Source organism: Lineus longissimus, chromosome 2 (assembly GCF_910592395.1).
Source record: "Lineus longissimus chromosome 2, tnLinLong1.2, whole genome shotgun sequence".
Classification (NCBI taxonomy): domain Eukaryota; kingdom Metazoa; phylum Nemertea; class Pilidiophora; order Heteronemertea; family Lineidae; genus Lineus; species Lineus longissimus.
In genome coordinates this window covers 18,707,427-18,732,031 of record NC_088309.1, presented here as the reverse complement: position 1 = coordinate 18,732,031, position 24,605 = coordinate 18,707,427, and the positions used below count along the sequence as shown (strand labels likewise).

The 24,605-nt window shown below is 41.7% G+C and overlaps 1 long non-coding RNA gene across 2 annotated transcripts in view; it reads left to right on the top strand.

Moving 5' to 3' along the window:
• Positions 1–22,461, top strand: part of LOC135482729 (uncharacterized) — a 63,480-nt gene extending 41,019 nt beyond the window's left edge. The window contains exons 2-3 of one of the 2 annotated variants that reach the window (XR_010446269.1): positions 18,235–18,963; positions 20,899–22,461. This is a non-coding gene — a long non-coding RNA (uncharacterized LOC135482729). Of the gene's footprint in view, positions 1–18,234; positions 19,363–20,898 lie in introns of both variants that reach the window. The other variant, XR_010446268.1, reaches the window with a different exon arrangement.
• Positions 22,462–24,605: the final 2,144 nt, after the last annotated feature.

Below are 24,605 nucleotides of genomic sequence, written 5' to 3'. Positions count from 1 at the left end.
GGTGGTAAAGATGAACTTCGATGACTGCCAGTAGGACAAACGAGGCATTTGGTGCACACTAAAAGTCCATTCGTAAATAATATGTCCGCATCGTTTGGGGGTTTGGAGGGCGAACTAACTGGTCGGATTTCTTTGAAATTTGGTTTTTACTGATCCTTGACTCAAAACCGAACAGGACTTTTTGTGCTTCAGTGCAGCAATAAACAAATTTCCTCAGCAAAGTCCAATGGTCATTTGGAGGGTCCCCTGCCTAGGCCATATTTTGTTTCTGGATATATCTCATTCATCCTTGGCTAATGAGTAGATGGACACAAAAAATAATAGCCTGAACATTTCATCAAGATTGATAGAAAAATAAACAGTACAGAGCAGAAAATGTCAAAACTCCATGCACTAGGCCTACACCAATGTACACAAATGCATTTTACAAAAAAGTTAATTTCGTTACCAAGGTTACTAAAATGACAAAATCCTGTTTGGTTTTGGGGTGAAGGCCAATGAAAACCAAACTACAAAGAAAACCCGATTAGCAGCCCAAAACGATGCGGACATAACATTTACGAATGGACTATAGTCGACGTAAAGTAGGCTTCGTAATCGGTACCATTACGAACGATGACGTGCGTTCGAAGTACGAAGGTCTGCGGGGACATCAAGACCTGCGCGAATTCATCAATTTACATGACACTTGTGAATTAGCTTTTATACTTAGTACCACGAAGAATCAAGAGGCTGTTGAACAAACTATCATCGATACAACACATTTATAGTCGACGTTCGGGTTGCCAAACCCAGCGGGTCTGCCTGCGAAGAGAGCGGGGATTTGACGTACCGGAACTAAGATACATGGAATAGAGTTCTGTTGTATTGAGGTGCGCTGGAATTTCCTGGCCACATATTTTCTTGGCCACAGACGCGGAAACGAAAGAGAAAGAACCTCGCGGAATGAGATTGGGGTTCTTTTCGTCTCAATTTGACCGGAGGAGATCAATCTTGTTAATGCAGATGACCGTCTGATTGTTTTATGCTCGGGATGTGGCCGTGTCTCAACCGAACAATCGATTTTCCGCCTTGTTTCAAATGGGAATAATTTGAAAGGGAAACCATGGTAACAAGACCTATTTTAGGCCAAATTGCAAATTGAATCTTTACCTAACAAAAATATTGTTGCCGTTGAGGTTCTTCAATCTGTAAAGCCTGCCCTAGCGTAGAAAGCTTCTTTCCTTGATAATATGTTCATGCACTTTATCAGTCTTACAGGCCACCGTAGAAAGATGGGTGTCAGGTACTTTCAGGAAAATGACTGTCGGCGAAAATACGCAGGGGCAGATAGACTGGGCCGGCCCTTCCCGCTAGGATGTACAGCCGAGCGGAGCGTAACACATCGGAGCCTAGGCTGAGGGGCGATGGCGAACTTGTCGAATGTTTCTAAACTTGGTACATTGCACTTGAAGTGATGCTTTCTTTTAGCTTAAAGCAACCATGATGATTAAAAAGTCAGTAGAAAACACTGACCTCTTCAATTCAAGAAGTAAAACGTCTCCTTTTTCCAAGAAAGCTGATCTGAAAGTGATGGCACGATGACCTTGCACAACTAGATTTTGATAATTATATGACTTCCAAGAAACGTTGGTTAAGAATAAGGTGACCACCTACAAAGCAAGTTTGTCGTGGCGAGCAAACTCTGAACTTGTGGGGACGCCTTTGATACGCCCTGTGCGATAACCAATGATGAATGGTTGCTGGTTGGTGGTGATACCTCGCGCTGTCAGACTGATTACTATCTTTATGATTAGGACATGGTCATGTAGACGTTGTGCCTTGATTGAAATATCCCATTGCCTTGCCCAAGGTAGACGCGGCCTTGGGGATTAATTCGATGACCTGAGGTTTTCACATCGCTTCACTTAGCTGTTGAAGAAATTTCATCATCGGAGGTACTTTTAATTTCAATGGGTGAATAACTACGTATTTCTATGCCTAAACCTGTACGTTGTATAATACTACGCCAGAATTAGACGTTCCTGTTCCCCCTTATTTCAAACTTGTCCAACCAATCTATTCTCCCTTTATTGAAAAGGTGCCTTTTACATTGGAATAGGGGCATGGCTATCGATACCAATGACCTGATATTGAAAGCTTATAATAGAAAAGTTTGATCATGTGGAAAGAATTCCCCTCATAGCGGCTACCATCTACCATCCTCGATGATATTGGGGCCGAAGGGCTAGTAAAACAAAAACTTGTTTCTCGAAGCTGTCCACCCATTAAAAAAGTTATATTCCACCACTTCATTACAAAGTTTTACATCTGACCTGACATGCGCAGCCCGCGCTGATAACACTTCCGTTATATCAAGAATGTATAAAGACTAGTCTTTATCAATTCTTGGTAAAGCGAGTATCAATCAATCAATCTTGGCACTTGTAAAGCGCTCTAATTACTTAGCAGGTGGGTATTCTGGAGCGCTTTCTTTCCCGAAGGCACTGCAAATTGGCGGGCCTTAAGGAGGGACCTTAAGGGGGAAAAGTCTGGAGGGAAGCAGCGTTTCGAAGTATGATGGAGTGTGATTTCTAATGACAGTTATGAACATTATGGCTAGGGGTTCATATCAATGACAGATCAATCTGTGATCACATAGGAACAATTAGGAAAGCATTATAAAAGTCTTGAATTTTCAGCGATCTGTCTAGAAAAAACGCATACGGCAGTCAGCTAATTATGGCACTTCACATCAATTTATCCTCGGATCATTTTCTGCAGCGACTACCAGAATTGATAGCATTTTTCTAAAGGTTCGCAGTTCCCGTAATAAATCACATCATTGCACATGCAATTCGAGACTTGAGTTTAAATTGAAGGAATAATAATCAGTCACAGACCGAATGTTGTGTGGCAAACTCTTCACGATGCTCATGTTGCCCCTGACTATAAGAAGAACCCTTCCTACGCCACGCCCTCCAAGAATGCGGTCTGGCTGACTACTCTTGAGCGGAGGACGAAGTGGAAGTAGACACAAAACATGTAGGATCAAGCCGTCACGACAAAACTCGAGGAACGGACATATAGGATGATTATTGAAGGCTAAAGTCCAATTCCATAAAGTAGGGCCTGAACAAAATTTATGAAAAAGGCAAAACCACTTCTCTTAATCAATCAAGGGCTGATGTAAAATCATCATCTACAGACGGCCATTCATCAGTCTATATGATCTACCATACTGAATTTCCAGCGGTATTGCATCCGTAGCCTCCGCCCTTACGCGTTGTCTTAAAGCTGAGCAATGTCAATACTTTGAGGGTCAAGATGTGATTTACCGAAGGACTGATTTTGGTCGGCTAGAAAATGGTCAGTCAGCATGGGTAAAGGAATCAATGGAAAAATGAGACGTCCACGAATGACATATTGAGTCAGACATACAGTGGCATGGTTATTTACTGGGACCTCTCATAATTTGATACTGGCGCAGGTTAGTGGTTGGCCTTCCCTGTTTGTCTCCAATCTCAATAAAGTTCAGGCATTCGACGACCCGCGTGTCTGAAGCATTAATGACTCTGAAATATTTGCTGTCTGCGGGGAGATGTGAAACGAAACGGACAGTGCATGTCCAATACAATATGGCAGCGGCAGCAGCGCATTTGATCAAAAAATAACGACCGTGCAGAAAATCAATGACACACCAATGCCGGCTTCCCTTCCAGTAATTAATTGTCCCCCCGACAGCTGTTTCTTTTAACCCGAGTCTAAATCCGGAACGATCAATACCCAATACGCAAATGAAGATAATCATTCACTGATCATATCATCGAGTTTGTAAAAAGCATGACCGTTTGCATGAAATCGCATGCCACAGTACCGCGTTCTTCCATTAAAGTATGCGAATCAACTCTACGGGGGTGTTTTACACCATGATTCGCAGGCAAATCATGGATTAGACCAGGCGGGCTGTATATTGATATTGTGACCCATGAGATGAATAATGTGTCGTAAACTCGCACCGGGAGTGAAGTAATTGCCATGTCAATAGGAAGCTGTTTGCTTTAGCTTGAACTCTTGTTGTCTGAAGCCAGAGAGCGCCAAGGCGTCTGATCATTCTACATGTATGAGCAGCGCGTAGGTCCTCTTGCAAGTTTGACGCCCGTGCATGATGGCATCTGACATGCTAAAAGCAGATCTTCTTGCACGTCTAATCCCGAGCATTGATTATGGCATCTGGCATTCTATGAGCAGGTCATCTCGCGATTCGGATGCCCCAGGCCATGCAGCATGATGACATATGACATTCTATGAGCAGGTTATCTTGCAAGTCTAATGCCACAGGCAAGCATGGTGGCATCTGACATGCTATGAGCAGGTCATCTTGCAAGTCTGAAGCCACAGGCAAGCATGATGGCATCTGACATTCTATGAGTAGGTCATCTTGCAAGTCTAATGCCACAGGCAAGCATGGTGGCATCTGACATGCTATGAGCAGGTCATCTTGCAAGTCTGAAGCCACAGGCAAGCATGATGGCATCTGACATTCTATGAGTAGGTCATCTTGCAAGTCTGAAGCCCCAGGCCAGAATGATGGCATCTGACATTCTATGAGCAGGTCATCTTGCAAGTCTGAAGCCCCAGGCCAGAATGATGGCATCTGACATTCTATGAGCAGGTCATCTTGCAAGTCTGAAGCCCCAGGCCAGAATGATGGCATCTGACATTCTATGAGCAGGTCATCTTGCAAGTCTGAAGCCACAGGCCAGCATGATGGCATCTGACATTCTGTCAGCAGGTCTTCTTGAGACGCCCGCGAGCGCCACATGCCATCTGCATTCGATGAGCAGGTCCCGAACCTATATAGTGCATGTAGTTACCCCTTTCCTCCCTGGCCACAATGCCACAATTATTCAACTGTAGTGGACAGCGAGAGATTATTCAAGATCCAATTTATTAATACCAATTCTGTCAGAGTTTGGTGACAGGTGTAACTTTGTATGCAGTGCAGGTGGACATCGGACGGGAGCCAGCGGCGTAGAGAGATTTTCTGCGCTACACGTAGACAGTCACCTTTCAGGCGGGGACTAAGGTCAGACCAGGTCAGAATATTTAACACGAATTCAGCAAGGGCCGTTGCTCTGGGGCCATGAAATGGCAGGGGCAAATCTCACTAGGGAAACCACATTTCATAGATTTTTAGAAGAATAGAGGACAAAAGAAAAGATTTGCCCCCCCCCCCCCCCGACCAAGTATGTAGCGATAGGGCCTAGCATTTTAGCATTGGTTATTGCAAACACATCATATCCAACACTAAAGCCAATGTTACCTTTACCGTATCAAATGAATCCGGTTTGTGTCATGTAGAATCGTAAAAATTAATCAGTTTTGTCTAACTTCCACCATGACAGTGCTTTTTTGCTCCTGAAAATACATCAAACTTAATCAGAATCTCTAAACAATCTCCAACTAAAAGCTAGCTAATAGAATAAAAGCTGAAACTGAACCAAGAACGACACAATCGACCAAAAAGTCATATAAGGCATTGAAATATTCTCAGATGTATTGACTTACTCCGTGTCATCATTGCGGCATTGCGAGGACAGGATGTGCCACCAAGATTAGCTCATCGGCAGACCATCAACACTTTACGGACTACACGGTGGGGGACAGGCGGCCTGAATGTGTAATTAATTATCCACGTTAAGGTAGTTCCATTCAGTATACCCTACTCTATATAACGTAAGCACTAGGCAACGGTTCGCGACTATCAGTCTATCTAGCAATGATGTATTTTGGATTTACTTCTTGGAACGGAATACACACAACAAGAGCAATGTAAGAGTGTATGTTGTAATCATGTTATATAGATGTTAGCAATCTCTTCCGTTCTTCTTCTATAACCATGGTAACAGGGCGTTATCTAGAGGGAGAGGGGCAAGTGACAGAGGCATTGTTTTGAATGCCTTCTTTTCTTCCCCTGACAAATCCAAATGATCAAAATCCCGTTGACAGTAACAGTTCACGCTAAGAGCAAAATGATACACATTGATGCACAAAGATACACCTTTAATGGCTTTAATCAGCCAAACTGAGAATTGTAACTGTAACGTACCGAAAGGTCAGGACTGTCTTCAGAAATGTCATCTGCCGCTAAATTCGTTTCAGCTTATGCTCATGTTATGAGAAATTTATCATCAAAGGTTGGGTAATACGTTTTATATCCTTATATAGACAGTCATCTTATGAAAAAGTTGATTCAGTCGTGATGCTTGTGAAATTGCTGAACAACCCAATTAAGCTTTTGCAGAACAAAGCAAATCATTTTGTCTTCGATATTAAAAGTGTGTTCTCTTAAGCGGGAATGCATGTTTTCTTTCACCACAAGCCTTATTTGATGGTCTGGCGAAGTGCTATAGTACCCGTAGGTATTAAGTGATGGTAAATTAATTTGAAACATCAAAGTACAGCGTAAACAGTCACAAGCTTTAATTAGCAAGAGCACCCAAGATGAAAAATATGACATTCTAAGATGCCAATTTTGATTTCGCTGTTGTTAATCTTGCGCAGGTTCTGAGACTAGACGCGAAAGCGGAACATTCCACCATGTAGAAACAGACATTGTAGCCAGGCGATACCTATGGCGAAAGTGGCGACCACGATGACCAAGTCGCCTTGTCATGTTTGTGTTGGAACTACTACAGCCCAACTTCTATATCAAGGGCGACTACTTGATTAGCAATTCAAAGTGGCTGCACAGAAGTTCCCAGGGGTCAATAAGAGCACCGGAAGTGGGGGAGCGCATCGACCCCTGGGAATAGAGGCTTTGTGTTGGACCCAGTTTAGCATCTTGACCCGCAATGTTTTGAGATCGCTAAATCATTCACTAATAGATTCCAATAGTGGTGACACAAACGCACGAGAATCAGGATGCCAGTTTAGGCAATTCCGAACAGCCATGTGGCGAAATCGTATCACGAAGAAAATGTCATCCAAGAGTTAGACGCGGGTGTTAGACGCGGCTCGTCGGAATACTGATTAGTCAGGGTGAGTTAGGTGGAAGTATGTTCTTGAGGCGATTTTCATACAAAATTAATTATAGAGTTGATACGTCGTGGTGGTAGGGACATTTATATTTTATGCTTATGTCATATGGCGTGTATGCGTCTTGGACTCGGCGTCATCACACAGGTCCGTGGGAGGGGGGGGGGGGAGAGGGGTTACACTGCATAACTGGTTAATGGTTCCTTTTATCACGGAAATGCTGTCAGCACGGGCTACGCATATGTGGTCTGATGTAAAAAGGTAAACATTGCAGCAAAATGTTGAAAAAAGCGCGAAATTTTTCGGGCGGCGGCAAGAAATTAAAAAAACTATTTTGTCGAGGGGACGAGAAACAACAGTCTCTTTTTACCTGGCCTAGACAGACTAAGCAATCATAATGAAGGCGCATAGATGTTAGATTAGAACTTAACGAGACATCTCGACAAGCAATCTCTCCCATGGTATACAGTACCACCGAGGCGGGATCCCGGGGGGCCCTGTGAGTTGTTATGATCCGATACGCAACCAAGTTATATACGCCCAAGAGACGACGGGGGCGACAAAGCAGCCTTTCTGGAACACAGTTTGTGACAATATGATTGCAATGCACGGTAAGCTTAAAAAGAAGGTTTCGGAATCCTCACGAGTGACGAAGTACGAGGCCGGAGCAACATTCTCTCAGGTCCTATCAGGTGGCGATGCACCAGGTGTGGTGATGCATTTGATATTATCTTGTCATAAATAGTCCATCACGTACACAATATAATGGCATTAGGTAATATTTTTATGGTAGGTGTCAATTATGAAATTGATGAACTGATGGCGGTGTCCATAGTGACAACTGGTTGCTTAACCATAGATTGAATCAAGACTGAAATTCAACATGTTTAGAATCAAGACTGAAATTCAACATGTTTCGAAAATGCCACTTTTAGTTTTCTCAAGCTCCGAATCGAAGAAAAGGACGACGTTCAGGACGAGTTTGATGATACTACTAGGACACATGAAGAAGCTTGATGGAACGAAACGTTCTTGTACACAACCACTGATTTTTTTCCTTCTATGCGTTTCGATAGATAATGGCGGTTAGGGGGCTAGTGGTAGTGATGATGCTGAGCCTTGTTCCAAAGTTCACATTGGCAAGAATCAGGTTACTCAGTTTTCTCGTTGCAATAGTGTATAGATGATTCTCCCAATCCTTGTCTCACCAGTGCATGATCCTCGCCTCTTATTCATATCAACACCATCAACCCCGTCCGAGATATTCCCAATGGACTCTTTCTGGTCATTGGTCTCCCCGTATTGATGGCTACAGTCAAACTATGGATTAGCAGCTATTCCCATGGTGGTCCTCTGATCACTATCCTCACCAAACGAGGTGGCAATCTGTTGCTGATGGCTTCGCTGACAATGCCATGGTAATGGGTTCCACCCAAAGCAAGTTCTCGCAACTCTCTCACGAGACGACAGCGCATTAGCATGCATTATTCCTGGACTAAACAGACGGAACTGGGGTTTGATATCGCCTCTCCTTACACATTCAAAAATAATTCCCAACATACGTGTCCTTTGTAGAGGCCGAACTTCCTTACTTTAGACACATACCCTAGTGTATTCTAGTGTCCGTGCTTTAGACAAGAGAAACTTCCTGTTTTCGGCAAAATCTTGTCCAAAGCCTGGTTCTAAAAGGTTTGTATAAATTCCACTTTATTATTGTAGCCGATTTGAATAAACTTCTCATTAGATATATACATGTAATCGTCTGTCGTAACTATATAGACGACTGCAGCTGAAAGGGTGGATGTCGTCCTGGGTGCCGACAAATGGTACCCAGGTTCGAGATCGACTGGACAATAAGCACCCTGGGTGCCATTACACTAGACAAATATCACCCAACTTCTTTTTGCCCGGCTTACGGATCTTAGGGACGAGGACGTGTCTTGCAATGTCGTTTTATCTCGCGCCGTGGTACTTGTGGCATTAGCAGTGCGCGAAATAAAAAGAACAGATAAACAGAAAAAAACGTGTTTATGCCTAAAGGTCTTTGAAAGCACATTTTGGATGATTTATTCAGAAAAGGTGTATAGGAGGGATATATCCGAAATGTGCTTTCAATGACCTATAGGCCTAGGCGTTTTTTTCTGTTTATGTCTGTTCTTTTTATTTCGAGCACTGCTAATGCCGCAAGTACCACGGCGCGAGATAAAACGAGATTGCAAGAAACGTCGTCCCTAAGATCCGTAAGCCAGGCAAAAAGAAGCTGGGTGCTGTTTGTCTAGTGTAATGGCACCCAGGGTGCTTATTGTCCAGTCGATCTCGAACCTGGGTACCATTTTGTCGGCACCCAGGACGACATCCGCCCTTTCAGCACGACTGCAGAGTAATGAAATGAGTACTTAATGAAATGTCGGTTTCAATCGGTTACGATAAAGTAGAATTAGTACAAATTCAGAAATCTGATATTGGAAAGGGTATGTCGAATACCATTGATGTTGGTCATAACACTATGTGAAGTGCCTTTAATGTGGTCGTTAGAGACTAATGATGCCTGTTCTGGAATTGGAGCCAAGCTCCTCAAACGGTTATGGTGCCAACAGATGAATCACTTGAGAACATTGCTTTCCAGTGCAGATAATGAGGTTGTTTGGACCAATTAGGTGTTCACATGTCCTCTAAGTGGGCAATGTCTGTCTCCGGTACTTATTAGAGGGCATTCCGTTCATGGAAAAGTTCTTTCGAGAGAGGGGACAGGAGCACGCGTTATTTGGTACGTCGTGCTGTATACACTCTTAAAAATAAGGTTTTTGAGCGCGTGAAAAGCCTTTTAGGGTTTTTCAGCCAACAAAGAGGTTTTTCAAGAGAAATGAAAAACCTAAATGTATTGAGGTTTTTCACAAACTCAAAACCTTTTATTGGTTTTTCGTTGCTCTAGAATACCTCTGTAGTGTGCATATCTGCGTTGCCTTAAAAACCCTGAAAGGTTCTGATCACTTAAAAAACCTATCTTTCCTAGAGTGTAAGATGCTGTAGTATGGCTTCCACATTCTTAGTCTTAATTGCAAAATGTACTTCTTGGTTCACCTGAACAACCTTTGACCACCCATCCTCGTGTGACAATAAATCAGCAATGTCAATTCACCTTTTTGTCAGGAATCGACTGTTAATTTCTCCACACCCGGGGCGCCTCTTCAACCTAATTGCAGTACCAACTCAGCCACTCTCTTCCAGTCACGATCGCAACTTCCCCGAGGTGTAGATTTTCAATTAAAAGAGCCAATTTTATGTGTTTTACCTGAATGGTGGCTTCCTTTCTGCGGTACCGTAGTGATTCTGCCTAATTTGAGTCCTAATCGACGCATGGCAGAATAGTAGGACCTCGCTTTCCGATTAACTTGCGTGTGGCTGGTAATACTAAAGAAAATGTTTAAGCATTGGCGCGAGTAACCCGAGACTAATGAATTGAATATTGTATTTTTGATTTATTCCAGCCGACGTAATCGGATGCGACATGTACGCTCCGATTAACGCGAGTATTTGATAAGAATTTAATAAGTGCCTCTTGAGATGGTCGACAACAGACCACATCGATCATCAGATTTGCATCAACGCAGTTTCTAAGCTTCATGACCTCATAAAGAAGTCGAGAACTTTGTGATACATGTAGTATCACGGACCTGTACGAATAGTATACTATTGTATTGTATATAAGTCAGTGGTATCATTGATTACTTGTTTGCTTCAAGTGACTACTTGCTACATGTAATTGGTCGAATGAGGAAAAATTATGATCTAGACTGAAGGACCTTTAGGTCCATGTCCGTCATTAGTGATCGCTTGCGTGATAGCCCTTCAGTGGGAGTGCCCAGGTATAGATCCGTCCAAAGCTTACATAGTTTTTCGAAGAGAAATGATTAGTGCAGAGGCTATTGATTTTGAGCCTTCATGCAGTGCCTTCGACCAAATTCGACTTTGCGAGTGAAAATGAGATGGATTTGGCGTCGAAGCTGCGCTTGTGCATTGCAGCGGTGAAAAAATATGCAGCATGTTTTGATTCTCGTTAATTAGTTCTCCTGCAGACATCAGAGTAGAGTTTTATGTGTACAAACATGTAGGAGCACTTTGATGTAAGAATGTCGATATATAAGTGATGTTTCGATACGAATTTCGCAAGAGTAAGTGACTTTTGGGACGGTTTTGTCGAGTCCCTTTATTCGTCCCAGGCAAAATGGTGGCACCCATGCACCGGGCTCTGTAAAGAGCGCTGTGGAAGTGCATGGTTGAACGAGGTTACCAACGGGTCAAAAATTAAGTATAGCACAATTATTGCGGAAAACGATAGATCCCTCCTTGAAGATTATAGCATGTCTCAAGATACACTGCACAGATCCCTTCCGCACAGCAAATTGCCTTCCACTGTGTCTGTTAACGACAACGTATCTGATTGTTGTCATACCAGATAAGCCTTATTGATGAACAACTTATACTCATTCATGCGCTTTATGGCTTCATATATGCAGAGCAGAGCTTAGGCAGTTAGAGTAAGGAGCTCTTCGGGTTGTTTCTCAAAGCCATGTCGATTGATTGAGGGACATGAAGAGCCTCGTAAACGGGATGACTCTTGCTGCCTCTCTTTCCAGCTCTACATCTACATTTGACTTAATATCTGGGAGGTGGCCGAATATTCATGTTTTGGAAGTCATCCCTCAAATTGTCAATCAAATCGAAAGGAACCATTCACGAAAAGCTTATGACTTCATCTGTTACATAAGATGTCAGTGAACCTAATATATATGAGGCACGGGTTCAATATTTGGGTCGCCATTTTTATCGTAAGACTTGTCTTTATTAATTTTATACTGAGATATTTGAGATGTAGTCCTTTCCTGAGATGTTAGCACATCTCAGGGAAGGAGTAAGGCTTGTGTCACAGCTTATTTGAGACTTTTTGAATTCGAAGCATCAGTGCAATGCTCCACATTACTCATGGTCTCAACCATTCTTTCCAAGTTCAACATCAGCTTTTCCCAAGATCACAAGATAGTGGCTGCTCGCTGTCTCTTACCTAATTCAAAGATACAAAATGTATTTTTCACTGTGATCACGCATCAATTTCGAATAAAGTAATTCAGCTTAGGGAAGAAGTCAATTTTACCTTGAGTTCTGTTCGACATCCATCCAGCTTACCATTGACCATTTCGGCTCAACAGACATGCTATTTCGCCAACGTATCCAAGATATTTTACAAATGCCAGTATCTATGGAAACTGACTTGGCTGAGAAAGGTTGCGTATTACTCTATACCCAAATATATTATACTCCTGCGGATATTGCATTATGGCTAGGAGGAATACTCGTGGTCGGAATACTCAGATGTATATAGGTTCTCAGGTTATATCAAGAGACCATTTAACATAGGTCATAATCTCTTGCTTGGTTCTATCAAGTTGAAGGTCTTATTGCCCTGACATATTGACATGTAAGTGCACCACGGCATACGGTTCAATTAAATGTAAAGAGCCTGAGTTAGTAGCCCGATTGATGACGTTCGAACTGCTTTAAACATATCTTAACGGAGGCAAAAACGAAATCCGTATGGACACCATCAACATTATTGGCGCACTGGATGGGGTTGTTCTTGTGGTCGTATCCTACTAGAGTGCAATATCGATTGTCCATCCTTCCTCTTTTCCGATGCCTTTGTCGTATCACGATATTGCGCCAGAAATAACAAGATTGCAGCCAGTGAGAAAACAATGATGCTTACTGGATAGCAAGCGGTGGCCTTTGGTGTCAGAGTGGGTCGATTTCATGTAAATGCGATGAACGAGCGCACTGGTGAAGCATTGTTTGATATTCTGCACAATCACTGTCAGAAAAGCAATCCGATGTTTAATGCTGTCAACAGATCGGGCCGCAAACATGGGTTATATTCATGGGATTCCCATTCCTGATGAAGACTCGGCCAAGTGCTTTCCTGTTAGAAACATCCCATATCGAGTTCTTGATTGTGATATAATTATAAACATAACCGCATGAAAAGCGGTAGTACCTCTGTCTATAGCAACAAACTCGAGATGGAAGATGGAGATTGAAAGAGGCTTGCGTGATCTTGCCACGATTAAAGCAAAAAGATGCAAAATCACGAATATCTTTTCTGGACACAGCCATGCGACCACATGTAAACTGCTCTTAGTCATCGACCTTCAAAATGAATAAGTCAGATCAAACTCACAAAGATATTCCATTGATTCAAAGGAAGGCACATCTTTCCTTGTGCCGCACTTGCACTCGCAAAGTTTCTTGAACATCAAGGGTACCATGCACCCTACTTATAGAGAAAACCCTGTGGAGAACTCTGACAGCCTCTGATAAACTGCTTCATCGATTTTCGAAATGGACAAGGAGATCAAACGCTTTATTGATTCAAACGAGGACATGATATTAATGCGATTTCCTCTAAATCTGCCGACACAACCTTGTTTATAACTGATAGAAATGCTTGCCTAGCATCCATGTCGATTTGTAGGCAAGTCTTCTTCTAAAATTTTGAATTCTCTTATTAGGCAACGGATCGTGGAATAATTTTTAGTGATCGCAATCGCTTTACACATGGAACCAAACACTGTAGCTCTGACGAGTCAGATGATGGAGATTGAAATAAGCTTTTGTGGTCTTTTGTAACAAACAAAAGATGCGGCCACATGTAAATTGCTTGCGGATCGTTTTTCGAAATGGTCAAAGAGATCAAACCTTCACTGATTCAAGGGAAGACATAATATCAATGCAATTTCCTCTAAATCTACCGACACAGCCATGTATAAATCTGATAGAAGTTCGTGCCTGGTATCCAAGTCGATTTGTATGCAAGTCTCCTTCCAAAGTGTTGACTTTATTTATTCTCATTAGGGAAACGGATGGTGGAACCATTTGTTCCAGCAGTCGTTTCTATGACAACCAGTTTCTGAATATTTTGAAGCTTCCTTGGTTGCCGATTCAAATTTGAATTTTGAGCTTCGATCCAGTGAAGCAATGTTTTTCGATTACCAACTGTTCTTCAATTCTTCTACGATCACAACTCACTTTAAAATAGTTATCGCTTAGCTATGAAAGTTTTAAAACCAATTCTTCAGACTTCGGTAAAGGAATGATATTTTCAGATCCACGATCGGTACAACCATATCAACAGGTCAATGACAATTGCAGAATGCAGTGAAAACGGACAAAAGCATCTGGGTGATGACGAGTGCAAAATGTTACCACCTAAAGTATTTTTGTGTGAATTTCTTTTACAAGGAGTACGATGTTATTTACTAGAAAGTGCGGACACGGATAGGACCGTGTCTTCTCAAGGAGCTGAGAGAATTATTGACACATCATCCAACTGCCAAAAAGATCTCACCAAACGGAATGTAACTGTACGTTTGCCTAAAAATCTAAGATTTGAAAGTCATATCAAACCCGTCTCACATTACACGCTAAATTCATTATTAGTGATGAGCATTTAGTTTGTAACTACAGTGATGAGCAGGCGGATAGATTCAAATTACATATCATCTTCCTGGTCACCTAAATCCCACACCCATAGTGTCCCTTCAAATCACGTGCACGGAGCTATATAAATACGATTGCCGTATGCATGCGCACTTCCGACTCCAAAAGAATCGACTCGAATCTAACTTCAAATCCCCCATTGCTGACATCTTTGGCGCCAAAAACTATTTGACCCTGTTGACCTCGCTTCTAAAAAGATTTTTCAGAAAGCCATTCAAACATTAAAATCAACTGCGAACATTATCTATCATATCACCGAGCTATATAAAAACGATATATCAAGAAAAATCTGTCGCAATATTGAGTTATACGATTAGTTGGAACTATTTGTACCCAATTACTCTTCCGCCAGCGTTACCTCGTCACAATCATGGCGCTTTTTACATAATATGGTGAAGACTTGAGCAACGAAAACCCCGGTCTATCATTAAAGCCTTGATGGCCTCGGCGGTTAGACGGTTGCACTGTGGATTGGATGGTCATGGGTTCGAACTCGGCGAATCTATTTTTTCGTGTTTTTTTTTGAAAATATTTCTTATTATTATTCATTCATGTACGTTTATCTGGCGCGGATCAAAGCGGGTGCACCAGACGCACGGCTCCTAATTGATGTAAACTTTTTTAAATTGACCACTCATGAAATTTTGGAACACACCTGTCCAGGAATTTTGATGAGAATTGGAAATGCAGTGCACGCTCCCTCTTCTTCCAGTTCCTAGATTCGCCGGCCCTCTTATACCTTCATCTTATACCATTATGAATATTATCATGAAGAAAACCCCTTCACCCGAACTTTTCAAGCTGAAGTACACACTGATTCCAGGTGTTCGAGCACTCCAGAGAATGGTTTGGCTAGTCGGCGGCTTGAATTCCCGAGGGTACATTGAGGCCAACAACTATTTTGTTTGACCTCGATTCCAAACCCTTTTTCAAAATGGCCATTCAAACAATAAAATCAGCTATAAACATTCTTTGTTGAAGGGACAACTTTGGCATGAGATAGGCTGTTTTTCATGCAAAATAGCTTCAAGTAGGACCGTGACTTCTCAAGGAGCTGAGAGAATTATTGACATATCATCCAACTGCCAAAAAGATCTCACCCAAACGGAATGTAACTGTACGTTTGCCTAAAAATCTAAGATTTGCAAGTCATGTCAAACCCGTCTCACATTACACGCTAAATTCATTATTATAGTGATGAGCATTTAGTTTGTAACTACAGTGATGAGCAGGCGGATAGATTTAAATTACATATCATCTGCCTGGTCACCTAAATCCCACACCCAAATAGTCCCTTCAAATCACGTGCACGGAGCTATATAAATACGATTGCCGTATGCATGCACACTTCCGACTCCAAGAGAATCGACTCGAATCTAACTTCAAATCCCCCATTGCTGACATCTTTGGCGCCAAAAACTATTTCTTTTGACCCTGTTGACCTCGCTTCTAAAAAGATTTTTCAGAAAGCCATTCAAACATTAAAATCAACTGCGAACATTATCTATTATATCACAGAGCTATATAAAAACGATATACATGTATCAAGAAAAATCTGTCGCAATATTGAGTTATACGATTAGTTGGAACTATTTGTACCCAATTACTCTTCCGCCAGCGTTACCTCGTCACAATCATGGCGCTTTTTACATGGTGACGACTTGAGCAACGAAAACCCCGGTCTATCATTACAGCCTTGATGGCCTCGGCGATTAGACGGTTGCACTGTGGATTGGATGGTCATGGGTTCGAACTCGGCGAATCTATTTTTTCGTGTTTTTTTTAAAAATATTTCTTATTATTATTCATTCATGTACGTTTATCTGGCGCGGATCAAAGCGGGTGCACCAGACGCACGGCTCCTAATTGATGTAAACTTTTTTAAATTGACCACTCATGAAATTTTGGAACACACCTGTCCAGGAATTTTGATGAGACTTGGAAATGCAGTGCACGCTCCCTCTTCTTCCAGTTCCTAGATTCGCCGGCCCTCTTATACCTTCATCTTATAACATTATGAATATATGCATGAAGAAAACCCCTTCACCCGAACTTTTCAAGCTGAAGTACACACTGATTCCAGGTGTTCGAGCACTCCAGAGAATGGTTTGACTAGTCGGCGGCTTGAATTCCCGAGGGTACATTGAGGCCAACAACTATTTTGTTTGACCTCGACTCCAAATCCTTTTTCAAAATGGCCATTCAAACAATAAAATCAGCTACAAACATTCTTTGTTGAAGGAACAACTTTGGCATGAGATAGGCTGTTTTTCATGCAAAATAGCTTCAAGTAGGACCGTGACTTCTCAAGGAGCTGAGAGAATTATTGACATATCATCCAACTGCCGAAAACGATCTCACCAAAACGGAATGTATCTGTACGTTTGCCTAAAAATCTAAGATTTGCAAGTCATGTCAAACCCGTCTCACATTACACGCAAAATTCATTATTAGTGATGAGCATTTAGTTTGTAACTACAGTGATGAGCAGGCGGATAGATTTAAATTACATATCATCTGCCTGGTCACCTAAATCCCAAACCCAAATTGTCCCTTCAAATCACGTGCACGGAGCTATATAAATACGATTGCCGTATGCATGCGCACTTCCGACTCCAAAAGAATCGACTCGAATCTAAATTCAAATCCCCCATTGCTGACATCTTTGGCGCCAAAAACTATTTCTTTTGACCCTGTTGACCTCGCTTCTAAAAAGGATTTTCAGAAAGCCATTCAAACATTTAAATCAACTGCGAACATTATCTATTATATCACCGAGCTATATAAATACGATATATCAAGAAAAATCTGTCGCAATATTGAGTTATACGATTAGTTGGAACTATTTGTACCCAATTACTCTTCCGCCAGCGTTACCTCGTCACAATTATGGCGCTTTTTACATAATATGGTGACGACTTGAGCAACGAAAACCCCGGTCTATCATTTAAGCCTTGATGGCCTCGGCGGTTAGACGGTTGCACTGTGGATTGGATGGTGATGGGTTCGAACTCGGCGAATCTATTTTTTCGTGTTTTTTTTTGAAAATATTTCTTATTATTATTCATTCATGTACGTTTATCTGGCGCGGATCAAAGCGGGTGCACCAGACGCACGGCTCCTAATTGATGCAAACGTTTTAAAATTGACCACTCATGAAATTTTTGAACACACCTATCCAGGAATTTTGATGAGAATTGGAAATGCAGTGCACGCTCCCTCTTCTTCCAGTTCCTAGATTCGCCGGCCCTCTTATACCTTCATCTTATACCATTATGAATATTATCATGAAGAAAACCCCTTCACCCGAACTTTTCAAGCTGAAGTACTCACTGATTCCAGGTGTTCGAGCACTCCAGAGAATGGTTTGACTAGTCGGCGGCTTGAATTCCCGAGGATACATTGAGGCCAACAACTATTTTGTTTGACCTCGATTCCAAACCCTTTTTCAAAATGTATAATAGTTCAATGACTCTATGGCGCATCGACATGTTAAACTTCAAAACAACTTGAAACCTATAGTCACAGTGCAATAGTTTGTTTTTCGGGCGCATTGGCTCAAAAGCATACGTTTGCCCCGTTTTGTCGTCAGGTAACGTCTGTCACTTAAGCATGTTAAAAGCGAGGACACTAAAACACATTTCACATTTTCATATTTTACAGGGATAACCAATGGAAGAATCAAACTCCCGAGCAAAGGCGGCCGACAATCGCATCTCCATACTAGCCACGCCAAGGCACACAGGAATGCAGTCCGGCTACTCAGCCCGCCTGCACCCGGATGATGCCGGCTTGAAGAACAATCATCTCTCACCGAACGCACTTTCAATAAACGCACGACTTAACTCCCTGAAACGGAACTCGCACCTCAGCTTGAACAACATCCAAAGAACTGCGGAACAGTATGTCCAATGCAAACCGAGCAGTTGTGCTGCGTATAGTTGTCCGAATCCTTTGCTCAGCGTCCCGGGCCAGGACGAGGAATTTGAAGAGTTAGAACGAAATCGGCTACTGCGGCGAGTTAGGCGATGTGCCGCTTCACAGATTGTTGTAGGATTAGGCCTTGTCATGAACGGGGTTCTAAACTTCTCTGTGGAGACGACATTACATTTTGTTTGCGCCGGGTTCTGGGGTGGGCCTCTGGCGTTCATTTCAGGATTAATAGGCGCGCGGTGCTACAAGGATCCCAACAAGTGGAACAAACGATTGAATGCATTTTTCGCTTATTTGAACGGGACATTAATTTACTGGTCAGTATTCGGATTAGCTGCTTATGCGCTTTCACAAGACTTGCAGAACACGCTATTTACTTTCATACACCTTCTGGATATGGTACTGGTGTTTTGCGGCGATATATCAGCGTTCTTTCAGACTTGCGTGGACCCACCAAAGGCAAGGCATTTTTACGCTAAGGTTCCTGGATTACGTAAAATTTAGAGGATCCTTTCCGCTTGCTATGAGTATGGCTGTCCTGTTAACTGTAGCACACGTACTTTATTCTTTCACATAGGAATCACGTAGTTTTCCTCCACGTGGAGTTTTCTTACGTTTTGCCAGTGACCAGTTCTTTATGTTCACTATTCTTTCCCTGCTTGTGGACAGTCGTTTTCAATCATTTTGCATTTTCGTTTTCCTTCCTATTTACACCAAACGTTTTCTAAAGCGTCCAAATGAGACCCAAAATGTGGACGTTGGATTGGAGTATAGTCGCTATTATGACTTGGAGTCGGCAAGTGTCATGCACAATCTCTTACATGTGTATTGGATCTATAAATTGGCGTTTCCCCATAGGTATGTCACGGCATTTTTTAATTGCATGTGTCTAGCCGCCATAACTTATTGATCTTACCATGAGAGAAGCACCAATATTGACAAGGTACACTTCTATAGAATATGCTTTGTTGCATCATTTTCAGAAGATATAATTGGAATATTGCGTGCTGAGACTAACCAATCTAATTTACGTTACCCATCAACCTAACTACTGATTTATGCTGTGATTACACTTAATCAATAAGCACAAAAAAGCGACAGAAACAAGAGAACATTTTCAATTACTATGTCGGTCAAAAAACTTGACAAAATTAGCCGCAGAAATCACATTCAAGATGGCCGCCAAGAGTAACCATCTTCCTAGTAGAAGTGCAGCGGAGAGCGATTTTCTATGCTTTCATGTCTGTTTACGAAACGATTACATCGATCAAAATTTATTATCATACTGTAAATCTGACAAATTAAGCGGCCAGTTATTATATTTCAAGAGCATGTCTAAGAAAAAAGCCGACCAGGAAATTATTCTGTTTTTTTTCCAGTCGAAAATACATTTTTGAAGTTTTTTTTTCGCGAATCAATATCATTCGCAAAATCCGCAAAATTAAAATGAAAGCGAAATTTTGGCGGTCTACAGTATTGATGCCCATTAGCCCCTCTGATTTTTCCTAGATCACCTTATTTCACTCATTTTTAATGTTAGTTGCACTGCAGTAGAAAAATCAGTGATTTAGAGTTGTAACTGTAAGAGTATCATAGTGTGTATTGCTCTTACGTATCTGTTTAGTGTCTCTAGACGTGTTTATACAAAGCTTTAGTGATATACGATGTCGTGTAATATATCAGTAAACTTGAGCTGTTACTAAACTCTATCACCGATGCGAAAGGGATATTAGACCCATGCGGAGAAAGTCCGGAGAAAAATATGATATTCTACTGAAAGAACACAGTAGGCTTTACTCGTCTCTCGATCTAGCCATGCCCTTCCAACTAATCGAGCAAGGACTAGTTCTCTGGGGTACTACCTTTACTTTCACACCGGTTACATTTGATGAGCTCTCTCAAATTAGATGTCTGTGTGATGGTACATGAGTACATCGGTTGAACATGTCAATGGTTTGGTCTAGGGAGTCTTATCGCATTAATCATCATCCAGTAGAATCTCTCCATTACGGACACCCAATTGGGACTGAAAAGTGTTGTCCTTAATAGAGAGGTGTACTGATTTGAGATTAACGGGAAACAACCGATTTGGTACCAAAACTAGTGTCCTTAATAGAAATGGCATCTGAAATAGAGACGTGTCGGCTAAGGGTGATTCCACTGTATAAAAAGACTCCATTCGAATTCAACTCTCCGTCTGGCTTGTGATCGAACTTTTCCTTCGTGATAAAATATTTTCAACGCTATCAATAAAAGACATTTCTGAGTGAATGGACAACAACTCCATCTACAGATAATGTCACATACTGAAACACCAGACATACCAGAGGAAAGTTTAAAAAAAAGAATAATGTAACCTAATTTATAGTTTCCTTGCTCTCAATTTCGTTGCAGCCTTTCGACGAGACGCCTGTTGAAAGCCCCGTATCGGAGCCGCGACCGCATCGGCCATTCAGAGACCCCGTGATCACGACGGACTGACTACGCAAAAGGTCCCACCACGGACACAATGCTCAACCTAGACTGCTGAAGACCACTGCATGGATCTCCATCAAAGCATGGACGTTTCCTCCCAACAGACCCCACCCCACATATTTATGCATTCCCTCTAATTCCTAATCGAGCTTCCCAGAACTATCTTCCATCTCGATCCCCGAGGTCACGACCCTGCAAACATTTATAAGCGATGAGAGCGGCCAACAGGAACCCTCGGGCTGACTGCTGTCCGGCAAACTAGCATCACCATTCCGATAGGCAGAATAGGGACGAAGAAATGAGACTCCCTGAGAGCAACAGAGCAATAAAGCCGTTGACACGGGACCAACCCGACTCATTCGGATCGTCTAAAGGCGCACCAACTGACTGTGATTTGTCATGGTCCCTCGAGTGGACCAACCACCTCCGGAGCCAGAAACGGACTTATGAGCGTCTGAGCCGAGTCTAAGTGGTTTGGGTGTCAGAGTTTGCACCACTGCGTTTATGAATTCTTGGGTGTAGACGCTTGGAAACGCTTAAAGGACCATTCGGCATTTACTTCTCAGTAACGGTAAAACGACATTAAACAAATCTTGAAGGGGTTGTTTATCTGTATTTGGCGGTAAACAGCAATGATTTACCCATCCTTCCACGAAGGTGCAATATTGCATAATTTCTAACCTGCATCGGAGGCTAATGGTATATGTAATATTGAGAATGTGATAACCTTTTATACGCTGTACCAGCAGTGTATTACCGGTCATACACTGCTGGCTGTACATATATATATGATTCTGTCAATTTGTTTAGTTACTTGTACAAAGATTTAACGACTCGCATAGTGGATGTAACTTAGTGTTAGAGAAACTTTCCTTCAAGTTGACAAAAATGCTTCTACCAGAAGAACATTTTCAGGATCATATGTTCGCCTATATTTAATCAGTTTGTTATTGTAACTCCAGCTGTTAGTAAACCTAGCTTCTATTATATGTTACAATGGAAGCACTTCATATTGAGCCTAGCTTCTATCAGATAGCACCATGGAAGCATTTCACATTGAACCATGCTTAGATAGCACCATGGAAGAACTCCACATTGAATCATGCTTCTATTAGCTATCTTCATGGAAGCGCTTCACATTGAACCATGCTTATGTCGACATTAAAGCACTTCATAGAGGAGCCATGCTTCTATCAGGTGTCACTATGGATTAAAGCACTTAACACTGAACCATGCTTCTATAAGATATCTTAATGGAAGCGCTACACATTGAACCATGTTTCTAGTCGATGTCACCATAGAGACATTTACACTGAACCATGCTTCTCTAAGATGTCGCCATGGGAGCACTTCGCACTGAACCATTTTAATACCTGTAGGTATAGATCTACTGTAGGCCTACTTTCGTAATGGCTATCAAAATTAGATATCGGTTAATAAGGCTATAGTTGTCTCTTAAATGGGAACTATAGCCAGGAGCTAGGGGTCGTTCACCAGTAGGAGGCTTTTTCCGACTTCTTAACGTTTTCTCTAAGTAACGTTTTCCTGATTTGTCCGACAAAAGTCCGATCTCTGGAAGGTCGCATTTCTAGAAAATCTGTGAAAAATACGAGGGGTTCTCAAAAGGGCGTTAAAGATCAAAGGCGTACGTTGAATGGGCTTAATGAGGTGACCTAATTGAGTGAGCTAATTAGTAGTCACACTTAGGGTCACTATGAGTGTTTGGCTCGCACCTCACTAACTCCATTCAGCATATACCTCCGACCCTTCAGGAAAAGTCGGACAATGTCAGACTTTTGTCGGATAAATCAGGAAAAAGTCAGAGGAACCGTTAAGAAGTCGGAGAAAGCCTCCTACTAGTGGTTGGTCATCGAGTGACTAGTATATACAAAGTTAGGGGCCTGGGTTGTGTTTGACTCAGCGATGATTATATTCAATAATGCAAGCATGATTAAATTCAATGACTTGCGATGCCTGGCGACCTACCTGACTCCTACTGCCTATAGCCTCCCTTTAATAATGTAGCTCGGCTTATCCTCTGGAAATAGCAAGTTGGGCGTCAGTTCTTTGATAAAAATTGCAGAAGGAAAATGTTTCAACACTATGTATCGAATGGACGATAGAACTAGGTATTGTAAATAACCAACAGTTTTATATTGAAATGGAAGTAGTGGATGTCCATTCGTAAATGTTATGTCCGTATCGATTCGGGCTCTGCACCAGAAACTACTAACGTTAGTTGGATTTCTTTCAAGTTACGTTTATGTATTTTAGCCAAACGGGGGGGGGGGGGGGTGCGTAGGCTTTATTTGGTTTCAGAGTACTTTGCATTCCTACTATACATGTAGGCATGAGAAGATCGACATACAATCTAACCTGCCTTGAATCTCAATGAGGTCGATGTACGCCAATACAAACGATGTTTTTTAGATCCGTTACCATCGTTAGTAAAATGAAAAAAAAAAATCATGTTTGGTCGCAAAGCAAATGCTATTACATGATGGAACAGAACTTGCATTTAACATTTACCGGTAATTAATTTAGCTTATTTTGGAGATTAAAAAGAAGTTGAAATAAGTCAGATTACGAAAAAATCCCAGCAACTTAAGTTGAATCCCGCAGAATTGGCCATTAACAAAAAGATTATCCCAGAAAAACTAACTTAACTTGAACTCCCATCCGCGTGACATGAGAAAGGGGTATAAAATCCTACTTATTTCTACATTTCATTACATTTACCGGTAATTACCACTTATTTTATTCGTATTTTTTTCTAATAGTGCATGTAAATTGAAATAACTGGTACTTCATATTGCCAGTTTTGTCCAAATTGATACAAATTCTTCAGTTATCCACCAAAAATGTTGCATCAGAAAGTGGAATAACTAGTATTTGTGCCCGAGGAATATAAAACATCGGGGTTAAGTGCAAATCCATAAAAACTTACGGAAATTTCCTCGTATTGGTTGCAGTTTTATCGCATCTCTCACACGTTGAATACGGCTACAGCAAGTTATTGTGATAGGTGATGACACAAACATTTTAATGCCACCAAACTTGACTGGACTATACATGTAGATAATCAACAAGATGATGCATGGCCACACTCATGGACATAATGTGCAGGTGAATGTTTACATCACTGCATGGCCAAGCTGAGGAATGTCACCATTGCGCGAAGACTGAATTTTATGAAATCCAATCCAATACATGCTGATTGTAACACCCGAACACAAAATAACCCCACCCTTGAAAATCAAGGTTTTAAAAATGGAAGCTTCCAAATTCTTACTCAGACATACATACCCATATATACCAACTTAATTCAAGTCATTGCCAGTCGCAAGATAAAGTCCATGAAAATTCAAACATAAGTTGGAATGGTATAAAAAGAAGGTCCGAGAACTTCTTCCAAGCGCAATGTCACAAGTCCAACTTATTACAGATTTAATGACGCAGATGAAGTTTTTCCGAATAGACTTTAGAATATTATCGTCACTAGTAGGAGACGTTTTCCGACTTCTTAACGGTTTCTCTAACTTTTGCCTGATTTATCCGACAAAAGTCCGACTTTTCCCTGAAAGGTCTGATTTCTAAAAATCCGGTGAAAAATATCAGGGCTTCCC